The sequence below is a fragment of the Leucopleurus acutus genome (assembly GCF_964270905.1).
Source record: "Leucopleurus acutus genome assembly, chromosome: 18".
Classification (NCBI taxonomy): Eukaryota; Metazoa; Chordata; class Mammalia; order Artiodactyla; family Delphinidae; genus Leucopleurus; species Leucopleurus acutus.
Window position 1 is genome coordinate 20,450,119 of NC_139160.1, and position 12,891 is coordinate 20,463,009.

The following is a 12,891-nucleotide window of genomic DNA, read 5'->3' on the forward strand; positions in this document are numbered from 1 at the left end:
CACCATCTTGTAAATAGGGCCTGAGTGTATTCTCTGGGTTGCCATGAGTAACGAAAGTCACGCCTCTTGACTTTGTTCCAAACGTGGCTTTCTGTATCAGTGGTGTCACCCAGAACTGACTTAAACTGAGTGTGATCATTCTGAGGCAAAGAGTGAATGAATGAATGAATGAATGAATGAATGAATAAATAAATAACTCTTATGCTGGCAATCAAGTCAGACGCTTCCATTGTGTTCCCAAGAAATTGTGCATAAATCCACCCACTGCTCTGACCTCACTCATGCTCTGCACTAGGGTAGTCTGGCCAGTATGCGGTGGTTACAAAGGGCTGCCTCAGCAGGATCTATTTCTTACCCAGGGTCCCAGCTGCTGAAGAAGCGTTGGATTTATGCAATCTTAGCGAACTACTCTTATCCTCAGGCAGACCCGCACAGCCCGGTTGCCTTTGTGTTTCTACCCCTCGCACAGCCAAACATTCTCCTACCAACGAGTTAAGGAATGGGCGAGATTAGCTCTCGCATAACCATTTGCCGATATCAAATACAGGAAAAAGGAGGAAATGAAACATGAAGTTTAGACGACCTCTTGGTGCACAGCCAAACTTCCTGTCAAGACCTCTCCTTCCTGGAGCGAAGGCAGTTGGGTAGCTCCATGCGGAGGGAGATTGGGTGACTGCAAAAAGCAGCTGAAGGCTGTCTCCGGCAGCCACAGGTCAGGGTGCCATGGCTTCTGGAGACTGCACGCGGCAGGGTTTAGCGTAAAAATACCCTTCAAAGAGTCGATGCTGGGAGTTCAACTTCGGAGCTGATTTTACCTCTGCAACCCGGGAACATACCCAGGTGGGGCTGGGAGGTATGTTTTCTCTGTTCTCTCATTTGCTGCCAACAGATTAAAAAAAGACAAATCCCGGACTTCCCTGGTGCTCCAGTGGTTAAGACACCACGCTCCCAATGCCAGGGGTGGGGCGGGAACTAAGATCCCACATGCTGCGCGTCTAGGCCAAAAAAGAAAAGGAAAAAAATAATCCCAGCACAAAGTTAAGTGATTAGACGTCCTTCCTTGCCTCCGCCTACCGCCTTCTCACCCCTCTCCCAAACAAAGTCTCACTTTATTTCCGTTTGCCCCGGATAAAATCTAGTCCATGTATTATACATCCCCGTTCCACCAGAATGTAGTGCAGCATTTTTTTTTTTCTTAATGAAAGATTCCTTAAATTCTGCAGTGCTTTATAAGTTTCGAAAGTAGTCAGCTTGGTATATGACTTCCTTTTAGGGTTTTGGATAGGATACTGAGATGTTTGCAGTTATTACGGTTTTAGGGTCAGTTCTCATCCTCAGCTGCTCTGTTAATAAGAGACGATTATTAAAATGAGACTAGCAGTGAGCAGAGGTTTCCTCATGAACCCATCCCCAGAGGGCCAGGCAGAGCTCACAGCTGAGGGTGGCAGGTATACGGGGCTGGCATGGGCCAGAGAGTGGGGCTGGCTCAGCGGCAAAGTGGGGCAATGCCAGAAAAAGAGTTTTTATGGAAGAAAATCAGTCGACACCTCACCTTTTGAAAATAAAAGGAAGAGCTAGATATGTTTAGGATTTATTGGAAGAGTTTACGTTTAACTTAGTTTTTTTAAAGTTTTGCATTGCTTTTTTAAAAGATATTTTAAAATTTTTATACAATTTCTCAAGGTTACGTTCCATTTACAGCTATTCCAAAATATTGGCTATATTCCCCTAGTTGTATAATACATCACTGAGCTTCTCTTACATTCAGTAGCTTGTACCGCCTACTCCCCCCTCCCCCGCTCCCCATCGGTACCTATTAGTTTAAGAAGATGTGGTATATATACACAAAAGAATACCAGTCAGCCATATAAAAAGAATGAAATTTTGCCATTTGCAGTAGCATGGATGAATTTGGAGAGGATTATGCTCAGTGAAATAAGTCAGAGAAAGACAAATACTGTATGATATCACTTGTATGTGGAGTCTAAAATATACATTTCACTTAGTTTGAATATCCCTTTCTTTCAACTGTGAATACAAATCTCCTCTCACATTAGAATTCATTCATCTACAACTCGGCATGGCCAAGAGGAATAGCAACACATGGTAGGAGTTAGTTTATCCAATGAACAAATAATTCATTCACCATCAGGGCTTTTATTCTTTAGGATCCTCTGGGAATATGTGAGTGAAAAACTAAATATGGGAATCAATGTAAAAACTTACCAAGTGTTTATCTCCATAGACACACACATCGGTCATCGTGTGACCCCCTTCCAGGCAAAGTTTTGTGGGGTTGTGAAAAAATGAAGACCCAGTCAAAGTACTTATTTGCTGTCATTTCTTATACATCTTCCACTTCAGATATTTAAACCATTAAGGTATCCTTTGGTCTCTAACTATACAAATAGAGCTTGACCCACCCTTTGCATTAAAAGAGCAAATTATATCCCCAGAAAGAGAATATATATTAGGCAGTACCTGAGATACATTTCATTCTTTCTATAAGATTCCCTGTGGTAGAATGATAATTTTATCAGCTGAAGCAGTGAGTGTTGGTTAAATAAATTGTGGCTCAGTCATGTGATGGACTATTACCCAGTCACTCAAAATCAGGTTTTTAAAAAGATATTTTTCATGAATTGTAAAAACGCTGATGCTATAATATTATTTTTAAAAACTGGATAATACTGTATATACAAGATAAGTTCCCATTTTGTAATGTGTGTGTATACATATACATATGTAATATAACATATATGTACATATAGATGCAAAAATACAAAAGGAATATGACAAAATACTTAGAGTGGCTGTCTATAAGTTGTAGGATTATGTATGATTTAGAAATTTAGAATATTTTTCCATTCCAGCTATCCTACAATGGATATATTTTACTTAAAATTAGGGGAAAAAAATCCATGTTTTGAACATTTCAAAGAACTGTAAATCCCAAAGTGTCTAATCTATTTTCTGGAACACTAGTGAAGGTGATTAAAGTAGATGTTGATAAGGCCAGGAAGATAAACTTGATCATTTTTCAAACTATTCCCTTTGGTTTCTCAGCCACATGCTACCCCAAATCTGCAGAGTTGTCTCTAAACAAAAAGCTACTGAAAAGTGCTGGAGAAGCAGCTCAAAGTCTTTTTCCTTTAGTTGGTCAGTGGCATTATCACTGCCAGGAGGTAACTGATGCCCAAGAATAACCTGAAGGTGCTCACTTGCTTACAACTCCATTGAACATCCTCTGTAACTGGTGAACCACCATGTGCTGGCATTGAGGGGATTCCTCCCAGGAAGGCTAGAGATCTCAGACTTGCACTGACAGAGTGGGCTTAGACAGGAACTGCAGGGACCTTGTGGCCCTATGCTCTACTTCAGCTCTACCTGGATCTACACAAAGGATTGCAGAGTGCTGGGAATGGAGACCACACGGATAAATGTGTGTTAACTCTATGGGAAATAGGAAGACTTTTTTTTCCTATGATTTAGATGCCTTTAATAGATAATTAGTCATCTAAAGAAAAACAAGACTGTACTAAATATTCATACTATCTATTTTAACTTTCAAACTGAGGTTTAGAGACCTTAACCATCTTGCCCAAGATCAAACAAAGACATCATTTGTACTCCGTTGCTTTGTGTCATTGACACAAAACACAGTTCCTTTCCTAAAAGTATGTGGAGGGGGAAAAATGTATTGAGTAATTACTCTACTTAGCTGCTTAAACAAATACTTCTTTGTTTAAAAAAAAAGACATTTATTGGGACCCATTACCACATTACCAAGTTACTCATAAATGTAAATATAAAAGTCTATGAAAAAGGAAGATGTTGATTCACTTAGAGGGAAATGACCTGAGGTCTGATGGACTGGGACAAAGACCACACCAGTTGGGCTTTATGAGAAGTTAGATGGGAAGTGGCTGGCTTTTTATGACAATGGCTTGAGGAGAGAGAACAGTACTACAGGGAAATGTGTGTTTCAAACAGTTATGTGATTTATGATTTCCATTTGGATTAGGGAAAAAAATCAATGGACACAGGATAAATAGCTCTAAAAGACGAAATCAACGGTAACACAATAATACTGGGGACTTCAACACCTCACTTACACCAATGGACAGATCATCCAAACAGAAAATTAATAAGGAAACACAAGCTGTAAATGGCACAATAGACCACGTAGATTTAACTGATATTTATAGGACATTCCATCCAAAAAAAGCAGATTACACTTTCTTCTCAAGTGCGTACGGAACATTCTCCAGGATAGATCACATCTTGGGTCACAAATCAAGCCTCAGTAAATTTAAGAAAATTGAAATCATATCAAGCATCTTTTCTGACCACAGTGCTATGAGATTAGAAATCAATTACAGGGAAAAAAACATAAAAAACACAAACACATGAGGTTAAACAATATGTTACTAAATAACCAAGAGATCACTGAAGAAATCAAAGAGGAAATCAAAACATACTTACAGACAAATGACAATGAAAACATGATGATCCAAAACCTATGGGATGCAGCAAAAGCAGTTCTAAGAGGGAAGTTTGTAGCTATACAAGCCTACCTCAAGAAACAAGAAAAATCTCAAATAAACAATCTAACGTTACACCTAAAGGAATTAGAGAAAGAAGAATAAAGAAAACCCAAAGTTAGCAGAAGGAAAGAAATCATAAAGATCAGAGCAGAAATACATTAAATAGAAACAAAGAAAACAATAGCAAAGATCAATAAAACTAAAAGCTGGTTCTTTAAGAAGATAAACAAAATCGATAAACCCTTAGCCAGACTCATCAAGAAAAAGAGGGAGAGGACTCAAATCAACAAAATTAGAAGTGAAAAAGGAGAAGATACAACAGACACCGCAGAAATACAAAGCATCCTAAGAGACTACTATAAGCAACACTATGCCAAAAAAATGGACAACCTGGAAGAAATGGACAAATTCTTAGAAAGGTATAACCTTCCAAGACTGAACCAGGAAGAAATAGAAAATATGAACAGACCAATCACAAGTAATGAAATTGAAACTGTGGTTAAAAATCTTCCAACAAACAAAAGTCCAGGACCAGATGGCTTCACAGGTGAATTCTATCAAACATTTAGAGAAGAGCTAACACCTATCCTTCTCAAACTCTTCCAAAAAACTGCAGAGGAAAGAACACTCCCAAACTCATTCTATGAGGCCACCATCACCCTGATACCAAAACCAGACAAAGATACTACAAAAAAAGAAAATTACAGACCAATATCACTGATGAATATAGATGCAAAAATCCTCAACAAAATACTAGCAAACAGAATCCAACAACACATTAAAAGGATCATACACCATGATCAAGTGGGATTTATCCCACGGATGCAAGGATTCTTCAGTATATGCAAATCAATAGATGTGATACACCATATTAACAAATTAAAGAATAAAAACCATATGATCATCTCAATAGATGCAGAAAAAGCTTCTGACAAAATTCAACACCCATGTATGATAAAAACTCTCCAGAAAGTGGGCATAGAGGGAAACTACCTCAACATAATAAAGGCCATATATGACAAACCCACAGCAAACATCATTCTCAATGGTGAAAAACTGAAAGCATTTCCTCTAAGATCAGGAACGAGACAAGGGTGTCCACTCTCACCACTATTCAACATAGTCTATAATAATAATAGACTTCCAGTTATGGAAGTCCTAGCCACGGCAATCAAGGAAGAAAAAGAAATAAAAGGAATACAAATTGGAAAAGAAGAAGTAAAACTGTCACTGTTCGCAGATGATATGATACTATACATAAAGAATCCTAAAGATGCTACCAGAAAACTACTAGAGCTAATCAATGAATTTGGTAAAGTCGCAGGATACAACATTAACGCACAGAAATCTCTTGCATTCCTATACACTAATGATGAAAAATCTGAAAGAGAAATTAAGGAAACACTCCCATTTACCATTGCAACAAAAAGAATAAAATATCTAGGAATAAACCTACCTAGGGAGACAAAAGACCTGTATGCATAAAACTATGACACTGATGAAAGAAATTAAAAATGATACCAACAGATGGAGAGATATACCATGTTCTTGGATTGGAAGAATGAATATTGTGAAAATGACTATACTACCCAAAGCAATCTTAAGATTCAATGCAATCCCTATCAAATCACCAATGGCATTTTTTACAGAACTAGAACAAAAAATCTTAAAATTTGTATGGAAACACAAAAGACCCTGAATAGGAAAAGTAATCTTGAGGGAAAAAAACGGAGCTGGAGGAATCAGACTCCCTGACTTCAGACTACACTACAAAGCTACAGTAATCAAGACAATATGGTACTGGCACAGAAACAGAAATATAGATCAATGGAACAGGATAGAAAGCCCAGAGATAAACCCGTGCACCTATGGTCAACTAATCTATGACAAAGGAGGCAAGGATATACAATGGAGAAAACACAGTCTCTTCAATAAGTGGTGCTGGGAAAACTGGACAGCTACATGTAAAAGAATGGAATTAGAACACTCCCTAACACCATACACAAAAATAGACTCAAAATGAATTCGAGACCTAAATGTAAGACCATGCACTATAAAACTCTTAGAGGAAAACATAGGAAGCACGCTCTTTGACATAAATCACAGCAAGATCTTTTTTGATCCACCTCCTAGAGCCATGGAAATAAAAACAAAAATAAACAAATGGGACCTAATGAAACTTCAAAGTTTTTGCACAGCAAAGGAAACCATAAACAAGACAAAAAGACAACCCTCAGAATGGGAGAATATACTTGCAAATGAATCATTGGACAAAGGATTAATCTCCAAAATATATAAACAGCTCATGCAGCTCAGTATTAAAAAAAAAAAAAAACCCAATCCAAAAATGGGCAGAAGACCTAAATAGACATTTCTCCAAAGAAGACATACAGATGGCCAAGAAGCACATGAAAAGCTGCTCAACATCACTAATTATTAGAGAAATGCAAATCAAAACTACAATGAGGTATCACCTCACACCAGTTAGAATGGGCATCATCAGAAAATCTACAAACAACAAAAGCTGGAGAGGGTGTAGAGAAAAGGTGACCCTCTTGCACTGTTGGTGGGAATGTAAATTGATACAGCCACTATGGAGAACAGTATGGAGGTTCCTTAAAAAGCTACAAATAGAACTACCATATGACCCAGCAATCCCACTACTGGGCATATACCCGAGAAAACCATAATTCAAAAAGACACATGCACCCCAATGTTCATTGCAGCACTGTTTACAATAACCAAGTCATGGAAGCAACCTAAATGCCCACTGACAGACAAATTGATAAAGAAGATGTGGTACATATATACAATGGGATATTACTCAGTCATGAAAAGGAATGAAATTGGGTCATTTGTAGTGACATGGAGGGATCTAGAGACTATCATACAGAATGAAGTAAGTCAGAAAGAGAAAAACAAATATCGTATATTAACGCATATATGTGGAACCTAGAAAACTGGTACAGATGAAGCAGTTTGCAGGGCAGAAGTTGAGACACAGATGTAGAGAACAAACGTACGGACACCAAGGGGGGAAAGTGGCTGGGGGTTGGGGGTGGTGGTGTGACGAATTGGGAGATTGGGATTGACATGTATACACTGATGTGTATAAAATGGATGACTAATAAGAAAATAAATAAATAAATAAATAAATAAACATTAAAAAAAAGACAAACCATAAAGTGAAAGAAACAATTGCAAAAATGTAAAAAAAAGAAAAGATGAAACGGCCCTTCCCCCACCAAGTATAATATTTTTGTTGGTTCCAGGAATTAATTAATTAATTTGTATTGAAGTATAGTTGATTTACAACGTTGTGTTAGTTTCAGGTGCACAGCAAAGTGATTCAGTTATATATATATATATATATATATTCTTTTTCAGATTCTTTTCCCTTATAGGTTATTACAAAACCCCCAAGTATAATTTTATTCAAGGAAAAGCATACATTAAGAAGAATACTCATTTTTATCTATCCAATAACAAATCACTATGACTAGACCTGAGCCTTTCCAAAGACCTCAAGCATTACACAGGTTCATGAAACAACGTGCAGAGTTTTCCTCCTTGCTCAACAGTATCAATGCTGACCAGGGGAAATGTGCATGTGTGTGTGTGTGTGTGTGTGTGTGTGTGTGTGTGTGTGTGTGTCTACATGGCTAGTGAAGCAAACAACTAACAAAAATTTATTTTAAAAAGCTAACATTTATTAAGTTCTTACAGTGTATCAGAAACTGTACCATGCATATTTTAAAATATTATCTCATCTAATATTCATAAAAACCTATGTAATAGGTATTATTATCCTCTTTTACAGATGGGGAAATTAAGTTATAATGCAATTATCATCATTAGGAATCAATAATGTTTTGAATGTTTATTATATGATAGGCTATACTAAATATTCATATATCTATTTTAATCTTCATAATCACCCTGTTGAAGTAGATACTCTTCTCTTGAAGTATGGTTTACAAATAAGCAAGTGGAGGCTTAGAGACCTTAAATGTCATGCCCAATGTCAAATAAACATACATCATTTTTACTATTTATTGCTCTGTCCTTGACATAAAAAATTTAGTCCCCATTAGTCCTAAGCCTATCTCTGAGATATACATTCCAATACCAGATAGACAAATTTGGGCAAGTTACTTTTCCATTCTTGATAATCAGTGAAAGGCTGGGATAAAGAGGATCCCATGTCTTCAAACTTGCATCTCAGTCTATGAAGGCTGCCCATTTTTCTTTAGTTTCCATAATAATGTGATATACACTATTGTTTGGGACACTGGGAAGTATAGATTCTAGGCGTTAAGGAGAGCCTGATTAAACATGAAGCATTTGGGGGGTTGAATCTTAAGGAGTATGAGTGTAGGGCAAAAATAGAAACATAGCTCTGGTGCACAAAAGAGGTATGATCATCATACGAATAGTTAACTCCCCCTTGCTGGACCCTGTGCTACGGTCTGGATGTCTAATGCTACGTGCTAGATGGTATTAGTATTATGTTCATTTTGCAAAGAAGGGAAGTAAGGCTCAGAGGGAAGTATCTTGCTCAAGGCACGCAGCTGGTAAGTGGCAAAGAGGATGGGAACCTGTAGATGTCTGTCTCTGAGCCCCAGCACTAAACACCCAGCTTAGCATTTCAGAAACTGAACTGAAGGGAAGGCTGCTGGCCGAGGAAGAGAGACTGGGTTTCTATACCAATCCTGTTTCAGCTTGTTCTCATTGTTACCTTCAAAAAGATTTGAGTCAGGAACCAAAAACCATAAGAGGAAGATGAGGATTTATGGAAGAAAATAAAATGGATAAGATGGTAACTGAAGTCAATGAACCATATGTGTGACATAAATTTTTAGCTTGGAAAAAAGCAGTTAAAGTAATAAAGAATCGGACTTCCCTGGTGGTCCAGTGGTTAAGACTCCACGATTACACTGCAGGGGGCGCAGGTTTGATCCCTGGTGGGGAAGTTCCATATGCCGTGTGGTATGGCCAGAAAAGAAAAAGTCACAGGGCTTTCCGAAATTCTCTACCTTATTATCCTCATTTTCTGATAGAGGAATCCAAAGTACCATTGCACAGATGATGGTCTTGCATTTTATTTAAAGACGTCCCCAGAACTACCAACCTTTAAGGTCAATAAGTTCATCCTTACGTCTGATGGTGAATCATCTGCTGAAAAAAGTTTGAGAAAAACAAGATCATCACTCCGGTAGCTGGGAGGGTCCCATGACTCAAGTTACGCTGACACTTTCATCAAGAGCTCTATGCACTGAGAGCCTGTTTTCTTCCTATCCTGTGGTCTTTTTAAGGGGATTCCAAAAGCACGACCAATTCCTCTTATTTGTTCTCTCTTGTAAATCATGAGTTGGGAAAGGGTCTGGTATTTTGCAACTGTAACGCAGCCACAAAATCAATGTGAAACGTAAGGTTTTGTGTGTGTGAGCATCTGGGTCCATCTGAGTAGTCGTTCACAATACATTGTGAATCTCTAATAAATACAAACGATAGCTAATATAAAAGACAGCTAAATTGTAGGTATTACTGAATATATTATTTCAAATGCCAATCATATCTTTTATGATTAGTGCTTCTTGTGTCCTGATTATGTAATCTTTGTTCATGTGTTTTTTAAAAGAAGGCTTATTGTTCTACCTTTCCCATGAAGGTCTGTGATCCACCTCAAGCTAATTTTTTGTGTATTGTGTGAGGTGGAGGTCAACGTTCAGTTTTATTCCACATGCAATCAAATGGCCCAGGCACCATTTATATTTATCTGAAAGGACCGTACTTGCCCCACTGAACTGCAGTGGCACCTTTGCTGTCAATCAAGTGACCATAGATCTCTGAGTCTGTGTTTGGACTTTCTCTTTTGTTCCCTTGATCAATTAGTCAATGAAAGCCTTTAGCGTTCACTAGTGAGTTATACTGTTTTTCTGAGGTTGGAAGGAAAAGAAGACCTAAGTTTAACACAGTTTAATATAGTAACTAAATTATAAAGCCACATAAAATTTTAAGAAAAGTTCCTGGGAGGTGAAAACGTATATTGAATACAATAATATCTGATGGACCAAAAAATTATCAGCATGTAAGTATTCTGGTCTTTCCTCACCGTATGCACCCTGTAAAACAAATCCTGTATTTGCCTGTTTAGTTTCTCCCACTTTGTCCCTTATACAAAGAGTCTTGCTTGTTTGGAAAGTGTCTAAAAAGGTTTATATAATATAAAAGAGAGAAGCCAAAAGTTGTTTGGCTTGTGTGTTGAGAGAGAGTTTAGGTGACCTTTGGAGAGAGAGCGGGCTGCTTGGGAGTAGATTCTGGGTGTAAATGAATTGCGGGTGGTGAAGGAAAACAATGAAGGGGGCGGATCACCTTTGATGACCCTCAAGAAATGCAAAGAAAGGGTTTTGGTTGCATTACAACTTTTGCTGGTTGTTGAAATGTGTTGAAGTAAATTTGAAGCCATTTAAATTTTATAAGAAAGAAAAAGACAGAGTCACAAGCATATGAGCTGATTTAGGGAATTTGAGCTGCTTTTAGAATTATGCCCATTGACACCTCAACGAAACCCACACGGGCAAGGTAGCCTTGTTTCATGGATATTCCAGACAAGTGCGATTAAATTCTATTGTTTTCCTTACAATAAAAGCAAATTAGTATGTGTTTAAGCAAGTTTAGCTCAATTTTTATAACTTTATGAATTCTATGATTACAAATCAGAAAATGTCGTATATCAGACTGTAACTTGATTTTTGTTACCATCATATTTAAAGGGATTGTAAACCTCTCTTGAACTTCAGAATAAGCTTTTTTCTTCTTTTTTTTTTCCAGAAGTGTTATCTAATAGCCTACTATATTTGCCTTAGAGACAAATGCCTCTGAGGATTCTGCTGTTGTAATGCGATCCGCGGAAGCAGTGACAGGAGACTTCTCTCACCAGAATAGCGAGAGTAGGTGTATATGTGTATCTGGGTTGATAGAGGTGAAGAGAAGAGGTTAATTTGCACGGTGGGATTCAATTCCCCTTGGTGAAAACTAGGTCGTGCACTTTTGGGGAAGAACATCTCATTCCGTCCTAAGGAGTTAGGAGAACTCCAGAGCCGGAGAGCACACAGCATGCTGACTTTCATTGAGGTCACTCCCTGGTCACTGTCTTATTGAACTAATCCAGAAGGATGATAGGATGGGGAAGGACTGATGTGTCATTTTGTCAGGGAGGCACCCACGTCCTGTTCCTCGTGCTCTTTTCTGTCTCGGATGGGTGAGAGCGGTGACTGAAGTTGAAGGGTTTATTTTTTATTTTTTGGTAAGAAGTAGCCATTTACTCTAGTACTTTTGGAGTAAGGACTCTGTATTCTGATAAAACTCCATTCAATTTTGCAATTGTTTGCCGAGCCCTCACTGTACGATGCGCTCTGTGTCAAACGGAGGAAGCCACAGTGAGTTGAGTAACTTGACGCAAAAAGTGGCCTTTGGAGAGAGAGAGGGGTGCTTGGGAGTAGATTCTGGGTGTAAATGGATCGGAGCGGAGGGGGAAAAGGAAGGCAATGAAGTGGGGGTGGAGAGTTATGAGTTGGGTCACCTTTGATGAAGCTCAAGAAATGCCAAGAAAGGGTTTTGGTCGCGTTGTTATTATTGTTGGCTGTTGAAATGTGTTTAAGCAAATTACCTTACTTCCTTAATCCTCCCAAAATCTCATCCTAGGGAGGTAATTCTACTGACAGAAGAGGGGCCAGAAGCCCATCATCATCATATCCTCTTCCTTCTCGTTATCTTCCTCATCATCACCATCATCATCATCTCATGATTGCTATAGTGTGATCGACATCTACCTTGTGCTGTTCTAAGCGCTTTTCACGTGTTACTTTACTTAACTGTCACGACCTGTCTATCAAGTATATATTTTAATAATAATAGCTACCATAACAGGGAACTCTACCTAATGCACTGTGGCAACCTAAATGGGTGGGAAGTCCAAAAGGGAGGGGATATCTGTGTGAGTATGTTTCACCTTGTTGTGCAGTGGAGGCCAACACAACATTATAAAGCAACCACACACCAATAAAAATTAATAAAAAAAATAAACAAGCTCCATTGCCCACTCAGAGAAGAAAAATACTCCAACTCTTATGGTCACTACTCACTCTTAAAAGATTAATTTAGCAAAACTGAAAACCCACCACAGCAATGAATGTAATTCAACGGGAGAGTGGCTTGAGAAAGCTAGCCACGCTGGAAAGCAGTACGTCTTAAATGAATGACAGATCCGAAGATTATTTTCAGATTTGATCGCATTTTTGAGAAGTAATGATCAGCCAGGGTGGGAAAAATCCAGATTAGT